Source organism: Schistocerca cancellata, chromosome 1 (assembly GCF_023864275.1).
Source record: "Schistocerca cancellata isolate TAMUIC-IGC-003103 chromosome 1, iqSchCanc2.1, whole genome shotgun sequence".
Lineage (NCBI taxonomy): Eukaryota > Metazoa > Arthropoda > Insecta > Orthoptera > Acrididae > Schistocerca > Schistocerca cancellata.
The window spans coordinates 289,803,512-289,824,018 of NC_064626.1; the positions used below are offsets into that span (position 1 = coordinate 289,803,512).

Below are 20,507 nucleotides of genomic sequence, written 5' to 3' on the forward strand. Positions count from 1 at the left end.
CGAAGGTACTTTCTAAAATATTTTGATCTACTGTCGGCTTACAAGGCAATAATCAAACAACTGTTAATTGTTGTCAGAGACAATAATAAGTTGCAGAACGATTCATCAATTTCTTGGGCCGTCCACTGAGAAAGATCTTGCTCTCTAAAAGGCAGGAAGTACGCCCGTGGTTACGGATGCAGCAGCTGTTGATGTAAGTATGGTCATGACGATAATTTACTTACTCAATCATGAATATAGTTGCTAGCGAACATAAAGGTAATGTTATCAACTGTGAACCTAAAACAGGGTAGTAACGGGCACGTTTATTCAGTAATAAAATCCGCCTCCTCAGTAACAAAACCGATTATTAATGGGCACGTTGCTGACCTTGAATGGCGTCGAGGAACTGTAAACATGGTGGCTATTATTAGAGCGGGATGCTGACCAGTTTTTGTTAGCGCGGCCTAATATATTCAACAGACAGCCTGTTTCGACAAGTAGAGCCGCAGTATGAATACTGCGCTGCTCGCCTGGCTTCTTGTGACACAGGACCGGCCTAAAGGAATTCATGGAACAGCCACGGCCCGTTAGAATAATTATGGTCGAACGTGCGCGCCGAGTCTGCTCGCGGAACGTATCTAATTTAAATGTACACGAATATATTCCGGAAATAACTGTGGCGCGTCCTGTAAAAGCCTTTTTATTGTTAGTCGTACGCTTTCGTCACTCCTTCACTTATGGAGTGATCGAAGAATGATTATATCCAGGCTTCATAAACGTGTCCACCTTTTTCCATACCTCCACGCGAAGTATTCGATGTACAGTCGTTTACAGGAATCTATCACAGCAGTATGGGCTACATAAGGTGACAAAAGTCATGGAATACATTTTTATATCGTGTCGCGCAACCTTTTGCCCGGCTTTGTGCAACAAAGTCGTTGGTCTCAACAAGTCGTTGGAAGTTCCTTGCAGAAATAATGAGCCATGCTGTCTCTGCGGCCGTCCATTATTGAGAAACCGTTGCCGGTGCAGGATTTTTGTACGACCTGACCTCTCGATTACGTTCCATAAATGGGCGATCTGAGTGGCCATATCAGTTGCTCCAATAGCTCGGAAAGTTCTTCAAACCAATCGCGAAGTTTTGCCCAGATGACATGACTTCGTTGTCTGAGAGCATGAAGCACATGAAAGGCAGCAGATGGTCTCAAAGTAACCGAACAAAACCACTTTCAGTCGATCAGTTCAGTTGGACGAGAGCACCTAGTCCATTCCATCTAAACATACCCCACACCATTATGGAGTCACCACCAGCTTGCACAATGCCTTGTTGGCAACTTGGGTCTATGGGTCTTGTGTCTGCACCCGATCATCAGCTCTTACCAACTCAAATCAGGCTACAGTCTATGGTCCAACTGATACGGTCACGCGCCCAGTAGAGGTGCTTCGGGGGATGTCGTGTTGTTAGCGAAGGCACTCGCGTCACTCATCTGCTCCCATACCCCATTAGCGGCAAATTCCTAACGGAAACGTTCGTCGCACGTCCTACATTGATTTCTACTTGAAGCAGTGTTGCTTGTCTGTTAGCACTGACTGCTTTACGGAAAAGCCGCTGCTCTTGGTCGTTATGTGGAGGCCTTTGCTCACTGATATTCTCGGCACACTCTTGACACTGTGGATCTCGGAATACTGGATTCTCTATTTCCGAAAGGTAATGTCCCGTGTGTCTGGCTCCAACTACCATTCCGCGTTTGGAGTGTGTTATTTTCCGCCGTGCGGCCATACTCATGACAGAAACGTTTCGCACTTGTGACCCAAGTACAAATGACAGCTGCACGAATGCACAGCTCCTTTATGTCTTGTTCACGCGATACATCAGCCATCTATATATGCGCATAACTATTGTTGCCTCAGCGTAAATGAAAAGCGGCCCGTGTTTGAATTTTTTCGATCTTACCTTTCAGGCCATGAGGATACTAAACGATGGACGTTTATCGAAGAAGACATCTCATGAGTATCTTTGATGCGGCCTTTTCCAAAGATACATTCACTGTATCAAGAAACACCTAATAAATAAAAGTTTTCGCTTCCGCCGCAACAGATTGAACGTGTTTGTTCCTCACCATCACAATTCGATGTGTTGTCGGTATGATGGAACAATGGACGTTATTAATAGATGGATGATGCATTCTAATGAGACTATTTCTTATTTTCACATCCATTTACTTACATCTGACCGCACCAGATTTTCTACATCGTTCTATGTTACCTTACTGTGAAATGAAATGTCCGCATGGCATATTTTGATGCGAGTCCCCTACTGGAGAGTTCGTCCATCTGGTACAAGTCTGTCTTGACGCTACTTCGGTGACTTGCGCCTCGATGATGGTGAAGACACACACACACACACACACACACACACACACACACACATACACACACACACACACACACACACACACACAGCTCCGAGCGGAGTAAATCCCCGACCCTGTTGCGAATCGAACCCAGAAACCCGTGATCGAGAATTAGCAAGACCAACCAGGGAGACCACAACGTGCCGACTGTCTTACCGTAATTTTATATCTCTATCTATAGTTAGTGAATCACTGAGATGCATGAGAGAGGAGGATTATTGTGGCATTTAGAAAGATTTTACCCGGTCCATTCATCGATGGAAGTTGGGGAAATGTGTTTCCTTCCATTATTCTTGTCGCAATTTTCTTACTTTATTTCTTTTTCTGATTACGAAGCAGAAGTATATTTTTAGTTTCATACCTGTGAACCCGAGCTTGAAATTTTCTGCGTAAGTTTTCGGAATGTATTACGAAGAAGAAGGAAGGAATGAAGATTATGGTTTAAGGTCCCATGGACATCGAGGTCACTGGAGACGTAGCACAACCTCGGAAGACTTCAAGTAAGGGGGAAGCTAATGTGCCGTGCCTTTTCAAAGGAAACATCCCAGAAATTTCCTGGAGCGATTTTGGGAAACCATTGAAAACCTAGTAGACATGTATGGCAGGACGCGGATTTAAACCATGGCCTACCTGAGTGCGAGTCCATTGTGCTAACCTCTGCGCGGCATTGTCCGGTTTGTATAATTCTTTTTCTAGAGCCAGTTGAGATTTTTCAGCATTTCCCATAACGCAAACAAGTCTGTAGTTCTTAATACACGCTTAACAGCTTGTTTTATTCCTACCTGACGTCGAACACAGGCACGTGAGGAGTAGCCCAGCGGCGTTCGTACAACGGCTTTGGAAACAACTCTACTGTTGACAAGATGCAGCGAACCAATACTCCATCTGAAAATCGTTCCACTTTATGTCCTCAAGTGTTCTTACTCCTCGTATAATTCTATGATATGACCGATTCTAGTAGGCAAGTGCAGAAAGTTTCGTGTAGTACACAGCTTCATACTACGCCGTATTAAAACTATTGCCCGTCTTCGGCCGGCCGAGGTGGCCGTGCGGTTCTAGGCGCTACAGTCTGGAGCCGAGCGACCGCTGCGGTCGCAGGTTCGTATCCTGCCTCGGGCATGGATATGTGTGGTGTCCTTAGGTTAGTTAGGTTTAATTAGTTCTAAGTTCTAGGTGACTGATGACCTCAGAAGTTAAGTCGCATAGTGCTCAGAGCCATTTGAACGAAGCCCGTCTTCGCACGATCTTGATGATTTCGTCAGTGTTGTATTTCCTCACAGATAACTTTGTCATCTAGGAAGAGTGGGGTTTTAAATCTTGCCTTATCTGACGTCTCACTAATCTATGTCAACAAAGGCAACGGCTCTATTATACGTCACTGAGCAGCACTGGAATTTGTTTTGAGTCCGTGATATCGATTTTACACAGTTTTCGCTTTATATTTTCGTTTAGAACACTGTCATCTCACCTACAGAATGTCCGCCCCCGGTAGCTGAGTGGTCAGCGCGACAGAATGTCAATCCTAAGGGCCCGGGTTCGATTCCCGGCTGGGTCGGAGATTTTCTCCGCACGGGACTGGGTGTTGCGTTGTCTTAATCATCATCATTTCATCCACATCAACGCGCAAGTCGCCGAAGTGGCGTGAAATAGAAAGACGGTCTACCTGACGGGAGGCCCTGGTCACACGATATACTATACCTAGAGAATAAAGTACGATAAACTCCTATTCCGTCGGAGTTTTGGGGGTAATTTCTGATATTTGTGAGGCAGTGTTGGAACTGGGAACTGGTATACGCAACTGGGAACTGGTATACGCAACTGGGAACCAGTTGGACCACTCCGGTCTGGCAGGAATCTGTTGCTGATGAACAGAGTTGCCTAATGGCCCACCACGCCCACTTGGGAGGGTAATTAAATTTTCGAAAGAAAAAAAAAAAGATAAACGAAACCAAAATGTCTCCATAAAAGTATGAACATTATTTTTTTTTTTCTGTTGAGACGAAATGTTATATAGCCGCGCGGGATTAGCCGAGCGGTCTTAAGCGCTGCAGTCATAAACTGTGCGGCTGGTCCCGGAGGAGGTTCGAGTCCTCCCTCGGGCATGGGTGTGTGTGTTTGTCCTTAGGATAATTTAGGTTAAGTAGTGTGTAAGCTTAGGGACTGATGACCTTAGCAGTTAAGTCCCATAAGATTTCACACACATTTGAACATTTTGAACGAAATGTTATACATCTGTTTTATAAATGTTAACGAAAAGTGTCGTAAAGCAAGTGGTGGTGTACGTCTTTAAATTTTCTCGTGGCTCTCATACTGGTCCACAACTCTGATTAACAGCAGGGTTTGTTAATTGTTGACACGGTCTTGCAAGGAGACCGTACCTACTCGTCATCACTGATTAGTGCGGAGTTATAGGCAGGGCTTGGTCAGAAATGAAAGTGATAGAAGTGGGAGCTCCAGATAGCGAGGTGTTTATAGAAAAAAATATAGTTTTTAGCGGAAGTCGATCAACAAATGAGCCATTTATGTTAGCGGAGTACCCATGCTGCAGTTGACACAACGGGAAGAGTACAGACCCGCAATCTACGAATTTCAAACTAGATTCCACTGCACATCACCAGCTATCGTTGCCAATATTTGGCGAAATAATGCTTTACGCCTGGTTTACTGCGATGAAAGAGAACCTTTTATGATTGTAAACCAAGTTTTTTTTCAGCCATGCAATCCTAAAAATGTGGTGTTTATAACGTGTGCAAGATACCGTGAAAATTATTTCTTCCCCTGTTTTTACGATGAATATCACCCCAGTACATGTAAACCATCAACTGTAAAGTAATAAATGTATCTAATTTTACATATGAAGTTCTCGTGTAGCATTACAATCCATTCCTTCAAATTTACTTGCAACCCCCAATTTTCCTTTTCCTTTTCCTTTCATACCTTTATGAAAATATTTGTGAATTCGATACATTTAGCGTCATTTTGGTTTATTTACGCTGTAAGTAACGTAAAAATTAAACATTTAATACGAATGTTTTAGAATCGGGATACGAACCCCAGCTCTCTGATTACCGCCCTGCACTGTTTCGACTACGCCAACTGCTACCTGGAAAGTAGGCTAACATCCACTGCTCATGCCTCACCTGGCCCATGAAAAAGTGCATTTTTAATTTTTTAATAAACACTTGGACAACTGCAGCTCCCAATTCCGTTACTTGTGCTTCCGGCCAAGCTGTGTGCGTGCCATAAATTTGTAGAAATCGATGGTCTCGAGTAGGCGCGGTCCGCTAGTCATAGTGAAACTGGGGCTATTGAGTAAAATGCGTTTTACTGTAAGATTTGTGTCATTTATAAGTGTGTGGTTTTTCTGGCACCGACCGTAGCAATGGTTCCGAAAACCAGGTTTGCTTTGAAGCTATTGGACGAGAGAGGTTTAGAGTAGACTGGTATGCACTCGTGTTTGCATGTGTGATAGGCAATGCGAATCAGAAGTCTAAACATGACAGTCTCTTTCTACGGTTACTTACTGTTCTTATTACGCTACTTTTATGTTTCTTCAATCACCTCACAACTGTTACCAAGGCGCCAACGGTACAGTATTGTCCTAGAGAAAGGTAAACGATTATCAGACAACCTTTTAAGACAGAAGGTCACCAAGAAAATGGTGGCACTAGCGAAATATAGCTACTTTCCACGTATTGTTAATTACAATCCCCTGTTGGTGACTAACAGAAAAAACAAAATAAATAAATTTAATTATCTCTTTACGCAGGCTGAGAAGGCCTCGTTCTTGTTGTAGTACAGAGAGTGACTAGCAACATAACATCAGTGGATATAACAAAATGCAGTTGAAAACTACAAACAGATCGCGCTGAAAGAAGCCAGGTACACATGGTCAGTCGACGCTGTTTTGTTGCCAAACAAGCGATGGTCGACCTGTTACGAAGGTCGTCTGGTCGTGAGAACGTCGAATAAGAACAGGACGGAGAGAGAGAGAGAGAGAGAGCACGGACTCGCTTGGCTACCACTCTGGCACATTTCGTGCTCTGTTAACGGCTAACAGTGCCTGGAAGTGGAAATTCTGGATGACCTTGCTCGCAGCCATCTGCTGCGCGCCAACATTCAGTGCCGAAAGCCCTGCCACGAACTCCCTGACAGTGGTGCCAAACGCAGCTATCAATGCAATACTTAAAAACACAGTAGCCTAAAGATGTCCAACTGAAGCTTTGAATGGAGCGTAAATGGCTCGCCTAATTAGTTTTAGATTTTTCACAAGTCCAACATTCTTGGAGGACATGGATAATCTTGCCCAGGAATGATGTTAAGGCATTAGTGGGCAGGAGTAAGGAAAGCCCTTAGGTATGTATTGCCTAGTTTATAAGAGCTCTATTAACTGCTTTACATCCAGAAACACATAAAATGTACTATGAAGGTTGTCCAGTTGAGCGAGGACACCATCCATGCTTCGTAAGCTTAGGTTGTGACATGTGATAGCACGGAAACGGGCGAGTATTTTATTGTATGGTCAATGAACGCAAAGCGTTGAGTATTTTACTGTATGGTCAACGCTCGTAAGGTTCTCATTTACCGTTTAATGTTTTGTGGACCTCTGTTCTTCTTTCAACGGTAGAAGCTTTTTTAATATGAGTGTGTGGTATGATATGACTTCTTAAATTTTGATGAGGACTTGTTCCACGGCCTTAATGTAATGACTGAATGTAGCTTTTCAGCACATGACCGTTGACAATATTTAGTATCGCTCACATTTTCAAGTGTGGTGGGATGTTAAATCGTCGTGACATTCTGGAACATAGATTCCAACAGTCTGAATGAATGGTTCCAACAGCTTGTGCATTGGCCATTTCGCAACTACAATAACAGCAATCAGTTTGAGTAAAAATAAAAACTACACCCGAAATATACAACGAAGTGAATCGCTCGTGTAACTAACGTGATGACTAGATTACAGTAGAGGTAAATTATCATTGGGTGTATACACAGTGTGCCCCAGTTCCATTAGGACTGTAGCTATGAAAAATAAGTCATGGATTACGTTCACAAAATCACTGTATTTATTCGAAATAGTCTCCTTCTGAATCAAAACACAGCTCCAATAGTTTTAAAACTGTTTTAAAACAGTAACTGTAGTCCTTTTTTGGAGTTGCATTTAGTACTTCAGTACAGTTTTCATGGATGACCTTAACTGCGTCATAACGGTGTGCTTGCATTGCGAACTTCAACTTGGTTAACAACCAGAAGTCGGCTAGTGCCATATCCGGCGAATACGGTGGGTGGTACAGGACCAGGACTGTGATCCATTTGCTGGTCAAAAACTCGTGCACATTCTTCGCTTTCTGGGTAGGTGTGCCGGCGTAGAGGAGCAACCAGGAACCTGCCTCTCGGTATTTGGGTCGAATTCGACGAAATCTCGCCAGCAAACGCTCGAGAACTCAAAAAACTTGATGTTGCCTTACTGACCCTATTGGCATTTTCCGACGAGTGTCAGACGCGTACTGTTACATTTGCGGCCAGGATGCCCGGCTTTGTAGGTTTGCAGGTTTTTGTAGCTTCAAGAATCGTAATGCCGCAGTTCGCCACTAGATATCGCTGCAGTTTGGAATTTCACACAAGCGGTCCTAACGGAAGAGGGACAAACTGTGTATTGCGGATGAAGTTTTTGTTTTTGTGCAAGCCGATTGCTGTTATTGTGCTTGCCGGATGGCTACACCTCACATAGTATGGGTATACTTACATCACCATACATAGGGCAGGAGGAGTGATTGGGAGGGAGGAAAACAAGGAAGAATAAATAAGCTCATCAGACAGGATATTAGTCGCCTTCGTATTAGAGTGCCAGTTTGCTTTGGAGCGCCGAAGATGTTCTGAAACTGGTACCAGCCTGTTCCATAAAATTTCGGGCGTGCAGCAGCATAAACTCAGCTTCTTCTTCTAATATTTCGGCTGAATACCGCCCAGCCATCTTCAGAGTGAGCCGAGGTGACTAACGCTCCAGCACTTGCTCTGTCCTTTTAAACTCGAGTATGCGCCCAAAGATGCGCCCAAAGATACTCAAGGCGCCAGAGACGTTGATAGGCGGCAAAGAGGTGTAACATATCCGTGGAAATTAAATCTATGGCTGCTTAGTCGATGCACACGGTGATATCGATGTGTCACGAAGAGCTGCACCGTCGCGACGTCTTTGTGATTTAATTACAGAAATTCGCCGAATTCCATGATTTGTCCAGGCTGAAGCCGCTATCTCAGTTAATTAAATTCGTCGCCATACGAATTTAAATTGCTTCTGTCACTACTGAGTCCCAGAAAAATGTAGTCGAGGCTAAAATTTCGACATTATCGTACACCGTAGAGTGCCCAGTGTCAATACAGTGCTCAGCCACCGCAGACTTATTATGTTGTAAGAGCCGAGTGTACCTGTGGTACTCTGTGCGTCTCTCCTGGATAGTACGTGTCGTCTGTCCGCTGTATGAACGGCCGCACTCACAGGGGATCTTGTAAACCCCAGGCTTCTGAAGCAACAAATCATCTTTAACGGAACCCAGGAGTGCTGCAGTCTTTGGTGGAGGGCGAAAAATTACTTTCACTTTGTGTTTACTAAGGATCCGTCCTATTTTTGACGAAAGGCTTCCAACGAATGGCAGAAAAGCCATGGATTTAAAACTTTCCGTGTCTTTTTCTACATTTCCTATACTCACTGTTGATTTCATTTGTAGTGCCTCACGTATCTGCTGTGGAGAGTAGCCGTTGGCTTCAAAAACTCTTCTCAGGTGTAGAAGTTCTCTACACCTGAGAAGAGTTTTTGAAGCCAACGGGTACTCACCACAGCAGATATGTAAGGCACTACAAATGAAATCAACAGTTAGTATAGGAAATGCAGAAAAAGACACGGAAATTTTTACGGCAGAAAAAACCTTGTACCATTACCAGTCTTTGCCTTTACTGTCCCAATCGCAAATGGAGTAAGGGAAAACCGACGGTGTATATGCCTCTCTGTGAGTCCTGATTTCACTTACCTTGCCTTTCGTATGCAAAAAGTACGAGGACTACTCCTTTATTAGGACCCGATTGATCTCGAAATGGAAACCACAGCGAAAATCCGATGAAGTCTAGCGCAGATATGTTGGGCAGTGTCTTTAGTAAGCCGGTCGATGGCGTCACGTCGCCCTTTCAGTTCTGAGAGCACAGTGAGCACGTAAAGATTCTTAAAACAATAGTGTCTCCCGCCAAGTATGGGTGTCTGCTCGACGATTTCGCCTGATTTCATGCAATCCTGCCTAATGTAACTGTCATGCAATTCGTCCCACTTGGTAATTTTCGGCCGCACACTGCAGACAATGATGACACTCCTGCAGTGTTTTTAATGGGAAGTGTTTACCCACCGTACTAACCGGAATTGGCTCCCTTTGAGTGTCATCTCTGCTCACATGAACCGCTGGCTGTGAAGACGTTCTGGCACAGACCAGCGTAGAGAACTGGAGGAAAGCCTTCTACGTCGACGTTATCGGAAAGTTGGTACAACGCTATGAAAAATGTCCAAGTCGGAATATGTAGAGAAGGAGATAGAAGGTGTAGTTAACTGTTGCAAACAAAATATTTTTGATTTACACTGTGGTTTCCATTTCGCGACCGATCGGACATTAATAAACGATAGGCCTCCTACTTTGGCAGCATTACAATCGTTTTACGGACAGCCGTAGATGCCGGTTCTCTCAGCTTTCTCAATAGAGTTTTGCGAATTGAACATCTTCTCTCCAGGGATTGCCATCTGACTTCACGAAGTGCTTACGCAATACTCTCGTCTCTTGAGAGAACCTGCCGATAACAAATCTGTCAGCAAGCCTGTGAATTGGCTCATTCTCTTCCTTTAATCCGACCTTGTGGGATTCCAAACACTGGAACAGCACTCAAGAATGAGTCACACTTGAGCTCTATAAAAAATGTTCAAATGTGTGTGAAATCTTATGGGACTTAACTGTTAAGGTCATCAGTCCCTAAGCTTATACACTACGTAACCTAAATTAACCTAAGGACAAACACACACACCCATGCCCGAGGGAGGACTCGAACCTCCGCCGGGACCAGCCGCACAGTCCATGACTGCAGCGCCTAAGACCGCTCGGCTAATCCCGCGCGACGTGCTCTATAAGCGAGATCCATTATAGATGAGCTATACGTTTTTAAAATTATCTCATCAAACCGAAGCAGATTATTTGTCTTCCCTACTATCAACATCGCTTTGCGATGTTACGCCTTCATAGTTAATCAATGTGACTCTGGTAAGCAACACACCACCAATACCGCATTCGAGCATTACAGCGTTGTTTATCCTAATCATCTGCATTAAACTATATTTTTCTACTTTTACAGCGAGCTGCCATTTACTGCACCATCTAGAAACTCTATCGAACGTCACTCATCCTGCATCCTGCGACAGTCGCACAATGACGACACTTCCCCGTACACAGCAGTGTCTTCAGCAAACAGTCGCAGATTGTTTCTCTCCCTATCTGTCAAATCGTTTCAGTATATTGAGAAGAAGAATGGTCCTATGACATTTGCCCGAGGCACTCCCCTTCGATACCCTTATCATTGGTGAACACACGCCGTGCAGGACAAGATTTGAGAATACTTATAGCCACGGGGAAACTATTCCTTAAGCTCGGACCTTTGTGAAAAAAATGGTTCGAAGGGCTCTGAGCACTATGGGACTTAACATATGAGGTCATCAATCCACTAGAACATAGAACTACTTAAACCTAACTAACCTAAGGACATCACTCATATCCATGCCCGAGGCAGGATTCGAACCTGCGCCCGTAGCGGTCGCACGGTTCCAGACTGAAGCGCCTAGAACCGCTAGGCCAGTCCGGCCGGCCCTTCGTGAACAGTCTGCAGGGCTATGTCAAACGCTTTCCGAAAATGTTTTAACATTTAGAGCAAGCTACTCTAAACACTCCCTTTGACTACACAATGCTTTCAAAAGGAAATGAAAGAGAGAGAGAGAGAGAAAGAAAGAGAGAGAAAGAGAGACAGAGAGATGGATAAAGAGAGAGAGAGAGAGAGAGAGAGAGAGACAGAGAGAGAGAGAGAGAGACAGAGAGAGAGAGAGAGAAATTGACAGGGGGGAGGAGCGAGAGTGGATGGGAGAAAGGGAAGATGGGAGAATAAATGTGATAAGGAGGAGCAAGGAGAAGTGTAGAGATCAGCAAATAGTTTTGGGAGTGGGGACAGACATCGGAGGGGTTGTCTAGCGGCGCCTGCGGCGGTCGATGCGGGGTGACGACCCCTGACATTAACGGACACCCCCCTCCCCTTCCAACACCCTCTCCCCCTCCCCCACCCCTCTTCGCCGTTAGCCAGTGCAGCGCTCACGTAGCGCAGATGCATGTTCGCGCCGCGAGGCCACCACTTTGCTGGCAAATTGCGCTGTTTCTCTTCCCGTCCTCTAACAGCTACCGGTCGCTTACCGCGTATGAATGGCTTCACGCCTCCACCTGTTCGGTCGATTTTTGCATGGTCCGCTGGAGTAGCACAGAAACAAAACCCTGCTGGCCATCTTTCAGCTAGCGTTCACTCCGACAGTTCCTGTCCAAAGGGCTCCTCGCATAGGATTATTTCTTACTTCTTCTATAACCCAGCAATCTATTTGTATACTTCCACAAAAAGTAGATTGTTTTTGTAGCTGTAATAACGGCAAGTGAGAAATGAACACATACAAAGACGTTAACGTGCTAAGCTTTGACAGAGAGCAGTAAGTTTTACTATCTGTCATGTACATAATGTCGTTTGGTAAGCAATCAAAGACTACGAAAAATGTACACTACTGGCCATTAAAACTGCTACACCAAGAAGAAATGCAGATGATAAACGGGTATTCATTGGACAAATACACTATACTAGAACTAACATGTGATTACATTTCCACGCAATTTTGGTGCATAGATCTTCAAAAATCAGTACCCAGAACAACCACCTCTGGCCGTAATAACAGCCTTGATACGCCTGGGCATTGATTCAAACAGAGCTTGGCTGGTGTGTACAGGTACAGATGCCCGTGCAGCTTCAACACGATACCACAGTTCATCAAGAGTAGTGACTGGCGTATAGTGACGAGCCAGTTGCTCGGCCACCATTGACCAGACGTTTTCAATTGGTGAGAGATCTGGAGAATGTGCTGGCCACGGCAGCAGTCGAACATTTTCTGTATCCAGAAAGGCCCGTACAGGACCTGCAGCATGCGGTCGTGCATTATCCTACTGAAATGTAGGGTTTCGCAGGGATCGAATGAAGGGTAGAGCCACGGGTCGTAACACATCTGAAATGTAACGTCCCCTGTTCAAAGTGCCGTCAGTGCGAACATGAGGTGACCGAGACGTGTAACCAATGGCACCCCATACCATCACGCCGGGTGATACGCCAGTATGGCGGTGACGAATACTCGCTTCTAATGTGCGTTCACCGCGATGTCGTCAAACACGGATGCGACCATTATGATGCTGTAAAAAGAACGTGGATTCATCCGAAAAAATGACGTTTTGCCATTCGTGCACCCAGATTCGTCGTTGAGTACACCATCACAGGCGCTCTTGTCTGTGATGCAGCCTCAAGGGTAACCGCAGCCATGGTCTCCGAGTTGATAGTCCATGCTGCTGCAAACGTCGTCGAACTGTTCGTGCAGATGGTTGTTGTCTTGCAAACGTCCCCATCTGTTGACTCAGGGATCGAGACGTGGCTGCACGATTCGTTACAGCCATGCGGATAAGATGCCTGTCATCTCGACTGCTAGTGATACGAGGCCGTTGGGATCCTGCACGGCGTTCCGTATTACCCTTCTGAACCCACCGATTTCATATTCTACTAACAGTCATTGAATCTCGACCAACGCGAGCAGCCATGTCGCGATACGATAAACCGCAACCGCGATAGGCTACAATGCGACCTTTACCACAGTCGGAAACGTGACTGTACTCATTTCTCCTCCTCACACGAGGCATCACAACAACGTTCCACCAGGCATCGCCGGTCAACTGCTGTTTGTGTATGAGAAATCGGTTGGAAACTTTCCTCTTGTCAGCACGTTGTAGGTGTCGCCACCGGCGCCAACCTTGTGTGAATGCTCTGAAAAGCTAATCATTTGCATATCACAACATTTTCTTCCTGTCGGTTAAATTTCGCGTCAGTAGCACGTCATATTCATGGTGTAGCAATTTTAATGGCCAGTAATGTATAATCACTCCTTTGTGAGCTAATTTCAAATTTAGTCAAGAACAACGAAGGTCTTTTTTTCTTTTAATACTGAAATTACGGACACCATTCTTCTTTCTGGACTCTAATGGATCATTTGCGACTAATTTCGCGGGAGAATAAGTATCCTGCGACACTGTAGTTAAGATACTTTCCCCCTTAAACGTTTGTCTTCGCATGATCCTGTGGGGGAAAACCATATATTCTTCTATGACACTGAGTTATCCACTGTTTTTCTTAAATATAAACTACCCCAGAATATAATTCCATATGATATTACCGAATGAAAATAGTTGCATGCAAAGTATGGTAATTTCCTGATTCATCGCTTTCAGGGTTTGCAGTAACACTAAGGGGAAAAGTCACTGAAATGAGTTACTTTAGAAGGTCTCAAATGCGCTTCCTTTTCTCGGTTTAAATTTTCGTCACTATATGTACCCAAAAATTTTGAAGCTTCTGCCATGCTAACTACCTGCTGGTGATGCTTTAAATTGGTCACTGGTGCTGTGTGCTTTGATGTACAGAACTGAATAAGATGCGTTTTCTTAAAATTAAGAGAGTGATCAACTGCTGAAAACCCGTCAATAATGCTTCTGGTCACAGTGCGTACAACATTCTGTATTGTGGATCTATTGGTATTGATTATATACTTGTGTCATCTACAATAATAACTAATTATATTTGATGATTATAAAATGGAACTTCATCAAGATGTATGAGAAACGACAAAGGACGCAATATTAAATCTTGTGAAACTCGATGATTTTCCTACAATGAGAAAAATGAACCCTGTCCATAGTTGACGTGAATTATGAAGTACAACCTTTTTTTTTAGCTATACCGCTAAATACTTGAAACTGTAGCTCATTTTACAAAATGTTGTGGTGTACAGCATCATTTACTTTGGAATGTTCACAGGAAGTCCCAGCTGGTGTTGTTTTGTTATTTAATGCTTGTAAAATATGGTAAGTGAATGTCGGGATAGCAAATTCAGGTGACCACCCTTCTAAAATCCAAAGAGTCAGTAACATCATCTATCTACGTTGCTGCCAGCAGTTCTAGGAAGGTACAAATCGTCATACTTTTCGACGTCTGCGGTGTACAGATCCATGCATTTTTGTCAGTCAAGCGTATATGTGAGTGCGGGCTCAAACGAAAGAACAGCAACTTCCGGAGTCTTTCAGTCAGCGACATACAGGAATCGGACCTTCAATGCCTTTGGTGTTTGTTCAGGGCGCACTGCACAGTACATGGTTAATCCAGAACATCATTTACCGAGGTCTATTGTGTTATCGCTCCTACCATTTCTTGGAGATATTCTCTTCCAGCATGACACTTAGTGTCTACACACTTCTTGCGATAACAAGGTACTTTCTAGGGACAGACGGAACGTAAGGAATTCTCTTTTGTTATTGCGCACACGCTCTCTTTACTCCTATTGATGTTTCACATCTTGTGCAACTACCAGAACAGCCTCTGTCATTGGGTACGGTTAACACATTACTTGATACTTGTTTTTGAGATGATGGTCTTCAATCCGAGGACTGGTTTGTGCAGCTTTCCGCTCGTGCAGGACATTACCATATTGATGAGTACTTGATACCTCAGGATGCGTCGTATCAATCAATCCCTTTTCTGAGTCAAGTCATTTTGTAATGAAAATGAATACATAACTGTGTGACTTGGAAACACCTGCATTATGTGACGATGCGTGAATATACTCAAGGAGCGACGTTCTGCACTAGAGATGAAGAAGGATTTAAACGTATGTCCGGCCAGAATTATTCCTGTTTTCATATATCTCACTAAATAATTAAGATAATTTTCTTCAAGATTGAGTTAGTAATAAAGGAAAAGATATTGAAGGCTTATATATGAGACACTTCCTCGTACACTACCAGCTCACCTCTTATTAAGAACAGCAGTCCCCCCTTGCAGTACGCGGGTTTACTGGTATTTTTTTTTTACAAATGCCCGGTAAAAATGGCCTTTACAACAAAAATTATATTTCTGAACGTAATCTCGGTTGTTCAATGAAAATGTTCCATAGATTCCAATTACAGCCATCGTCGAGAAGAAAAACAGTTCTGCCCAAACAAACCTCTTATCCGCAAACCATTTTTGGAAGCTGGGAAACAAAAAGTTACGTGGCCCCAATTCTGGAGTGTAGGGCCGATGAGGCGCAATTTTCAAATCTACCTCGTGTACTTTTACCACAACAACAGCCCATTTATGAGCACGCACGATATTGTGGTACAAGAGCTCTTTTCAGGCCGATAGTCTTTGTCGATTCTTCAGGAAATTCCTTTTTAAATGGACCGATGTTGTCACGGAGTAAGAGGCAGTCCATGTCTCACTTTTTTCTAGAAGTCAATCGTGAATATTCCCTGTGCAGTTTAATAAACACTCTCTATCTTCATCGCCGACGAAGCGATTTTAGCTGTTTGTGGTGATATCTTTGTGGTACTGTCTTATCTTCACTAACTCATTGTTTGAACTGTATTTTGCTCCCCGGCGCACATTTCATCTTAAGCCATGCAAGGGTGTCTAGAGCCATTCAGATTTCACATAAAATTTCCTAAACGCGATTTTTAATGTACTTCTTCGAGCGTTTTTTGGTCTGAAGGCACTCAAAGAAAACTCAGACATTTCACGCACAGTACTTCAGTCAAAACGTCATTACGCATTAATATGAGATTCCCACGTCCAAAGTCTCAAAAACTAAATAGACCATCTTTGGATCCTGTGTTTTTAGAGCATTTATTGGGAAAGGGTGTGAGAGGGGTGTCTGGTATTTGCCAGAAAAAAATGGCTCTAAGCACTATGGGATTTTACATCTGAGGTCATCAGTCCCCTAGACTTAGAACTACTTAAGCCTAACCTAAGGACATCACACACACCCATGGTCGAGGCAGGATTCGAACCTGCGACCGTAGCAGCAGCGCGGTTCCGGACTGAAGCGCCTAGAACTGCTCGGTCACTGCGGCCGGCTATTTGCCAGATATGGAGTGCTCTTTCGACCACGTTTAAATTAATTGGACCATATTAAACGATCCTGAGTGTTGGCGCGTGGGTCCCACGAACTTTCCTCAACTCAGTTGCTTTTATTTTATAAATAATTTTTTTTTGCTAATGCGCAAGACACATGCGTACCCATTTTTGTAAAGTATGTCGTGGAGCTCGTGACTTAAGTGCAAACTAGCAGCTCATCCTTGCATCCATTTCCAACTTTACTTCTTAATATAAAGCACTCCGTTTTCAGGCCACGAATGGCCTACCAGGACCATCCGACCGCCGTGTCATCCTCCGTGGACGATGCGGATAGGAGGGGCATGGGGTCAGCACACCGCTCTCCCGGTCGTTATGATGGTATTCTTGACCGAAGCCGCTACTATTCGGTCGAGTAGCTCCTCAATTGGCATCACGAGGCTGAGTGCACACCGAAAAATGGCAACAGTGCATGGCGGCCTGGATGGTCACCCATCCATGGGCCGACCACTCCCGACAGCGCTTAACTTCGGTGATCCCACAGGAACCAGTGTATTCACTGCGACAAGGCCGTTGCCACCACTTCTTAATATAAGCATCGTGCTAATTGATAGCAGTTTTTGAGACTTGTCCGTCCTGTGTTACACTAGCATGAAGTGCTAAAATTGGAAGACTGTAGACAGTCATTGAATTCTTTTCTCTTTCACAATTATCCTAAACCCCTGTGCATTTTCAGATCTTTCCTCAAAATAGAGAAAGTTTTTGCTATGAATGTTTGTTTAATTATCTTCCTCTAATGAATAAAAATCCACTCGGATTGTCGAGCGCGTTAAGGCGCCCCATTTCGAGACACGGCGCCGGCCCCGGACCGAACCCACGCGGATGATTAAAGGCACGGGTCTGGGTGTCGCCAACCTGTATGTGATTTTTTGGGGTGTAGGACCCAAACCTCCCTTGAGAAGGTTAGCCTGACAGGTATCAGGATCCATGCTTACCGAAGAAGTCCAAGCCCCGAGCCTCCCGTGCCTCCTCGTAGTGGTAGCTGGTGGGCTCAAGCTTCTGTCTAGAGCAGATTGCTTCATAATGAACAGGTCCTCCAACGCTGTTGAACTTACTGTAAATGTAACGGGGAAGAAAATTCTACTTGGGGAAGGTTATGCTTTCGGATTCTAAAAACTTAAAATGTGTTGACGGCTATAAACGTGCTATATTACGAATTGCAAAAGTTTTATGAAAACTGCCTCCATTGAAGACACCGATGTGTTCGAGAGTCAATAGGAATACAACCACGCAGAACTAGCTGGTGACTTAATTCATAGGCGGAAAATAATTTGTGATCCGAAGAGGAAAGCCACAGCAAGATTTGTGTGAAAGACCAGCAGAATTTACATAGCATCAACTGAAAGGAGAACACGTGGAAGGGAGATAACTATTAAAGATATCGACAGCTTTCGTTACTACATAAACAAAGCTAGGCGGAAAATTCTACCGAAATTACCCACAAGTATTCAGGAAGTTTATGTTGTTCTGAACAAGTTAAGCGCTAAAGTAAGAGATGGAGCAGGTTTGTTGTTGCTAATGATGTTGAAAAGAACGTTATAATATTCATGTGAAGCTGAGAACCTCAAAATATTAAGTCATGTGACACGTTGTATGTTGATGGAATTTTCAAGTATTGCACAAAGTTTTTGTCTGCTGCGAGTATTTACGATCACTGGGCTTGTTAATTGACATTTTGATAAATATGATAATGTGTCTGAAATGATCTTCTTCAATAATATTTTCAGAATTTGAAGAAAGCATAATGAAAGCTGGAAGTGAAGTGCGGACTAATGTATGATTCGAAGGTTGAAAATTTCGTCTTACACAGAGCTGGTAGCGAAAGATATAAACTTTGGGACTTGCACATGACTACTATTTCAGAAATGAAACAGTGAAGTTTCGACTTATATACACTGATGGAAAAAAGCAACACAAAAAAAAAATGTAGAGTTACGAAATATCGGAGGGGAAATATTTACCATTGCAAGATTATAGGTCAGTGTGAAATGCTGGTACATTAATAACAGGTGCAACCATTAGAGTGTTGAATGAAACCATGAAAACGTGCATGCATTGTGTTGTACAGGTGGCGAATGTCACTTTGTGGGATGGAGTTTCATGCCTGTTGCACTTGGTCGGTCAATACAGGGACGATTAGTGCGGGTTGTGGATGACGCTGGCGTTGTCATCCGGTGATGTCCCATATGTGCTTGATTAGAGACGGTGATGTAGCAGTCCAAGCCAACCTGTCGACACACTGTATAGGATATTGGGTTACAACAGCGGTATGTGGTATCGTGTTGGGAAACACTCCCTGGAATACTGTTCATGAATGGCAGCTCAACGGGTCGAATCACCAGATTAACGTACAAGTTTGGAGTCCAGTGGTTCCATTGGCTCTGAGCACTGTGGAACTTCACATCTGAGGTCATCAGCCCCCTAGAACTTAGAACTACTTAAACCTAACTAACCTAAGGACATCACACACATCCATGTCCGAGGCAGGATTCGAACCTGCGACCGTAGCAGTCGCGCAATTCCGGACTGAAGCGCCTAGAACCGCTCGGCCACCGCGGCCGGCAGTTTGGAGTCAGTGGGCGTGGGATAACCACGAGAGTGCTGCTGCTGCCATACGAAATCGTACCCAGACCATAACTCCAGGCGTAGGTCCAGAGTGCCTAGCACGCAGACAGGTTAGCTACAGGCGCTCAACAGGCCTCCTCCTAATCAACACATGGTCATCACCGGCAGGGAGGCAGAACGAGCTTTCACCAGCAACACAACAGACTTCCTCCCTGTCCTCCGACGAGCTATCGCTTGACACCACTGAAATCGGAAATGGTGGTGGTGTGGGGTCAGCGGAATGCATACCACAAGGCCTCTAGTTCGGAGCTGTTCTTACGCCGAACACGATTCCCTTCCCTCTCGGTAGTGCCACGTGGCTATCCGGAGCCCGGTCGTGTTGCGACGTACATTCTCATGACCACCTTTGGCAGCAGTCATATACAGCGGCTGCATTCCTGCCAAGTCTTTCTGCACTATCGCAGAAGGAGCGTTCAGCTTCTTGTCGCCCTATTATACAGGGTGAAAAGTATTTAAACCGACAAACTCTGGGAAGTTGTAGGGGACATCAAAACAAATATTTTTCCCTAATGTCATTTTTTCCTATGAGGAGTATTTAACCCAGTAGAGGAAGATTTCTCTGGCGGAAAATTAATTAAACACTTTTCCATTTTTTTATGACCAAGAGACAACATATTAACACACCCCAATTTCAATTACAGTAGATTTTCAAAACTGCCTCCACTGACACCTAAACAAAGGCTACACCGTCGGATGATCTTCTGTCTGAAACTGGCAAAAACCCCAGGAGTATCCTGAATAGTAACACTGCTGCTGCTACTATCCGGGCAACCACATCCTCTTCTGATGCAACAGGAGTTGCGTAAACAAGGTTGCGCATCTCTCCCCACACAAAAATGTCCAGAGGGGACATATCTGGGGATCGAGCTGGTCATGGTACAGGACCACAGCTGCCAGTCCATGTTTCTGGGAACCGTCGGTCTAGGAATCGACACACACGACGACGGAAATGTGCCCGCACCCCGTCATGTTGGGACCACATGCGTTGTCTTGTAGGGAGCGGGACGTCTTCCAGCAATTCTGGTAATGCTCTGGCAAGAAAATTGTAATAGTGCCTGCCATTTAATGGGCTAGGTAGCAGATACGGCCCAATTAAACAGTCCCCAGCAACACGGACCCACACATTAACGAAGAATCGCACTTGATGAGCGCTAGTAACTGTGATATGTGGGTTATCCT

At 44.4% G+C, this 20,507-nt stretch overlaps 1 protein-coding gene across 2 annotated transcripts in view; it reads right to left on the reverse strand.

Moving 5' to 3' along the window:
• The window catches only part of LOC126171596 (carboxypeptidase M), a 307,417-nt gene that overhangs the window by 208,809 nt on the left and 78,101 nt on the right, over positions 1-20,507 (reverse strand). The window lies entirely within an intron of this gene.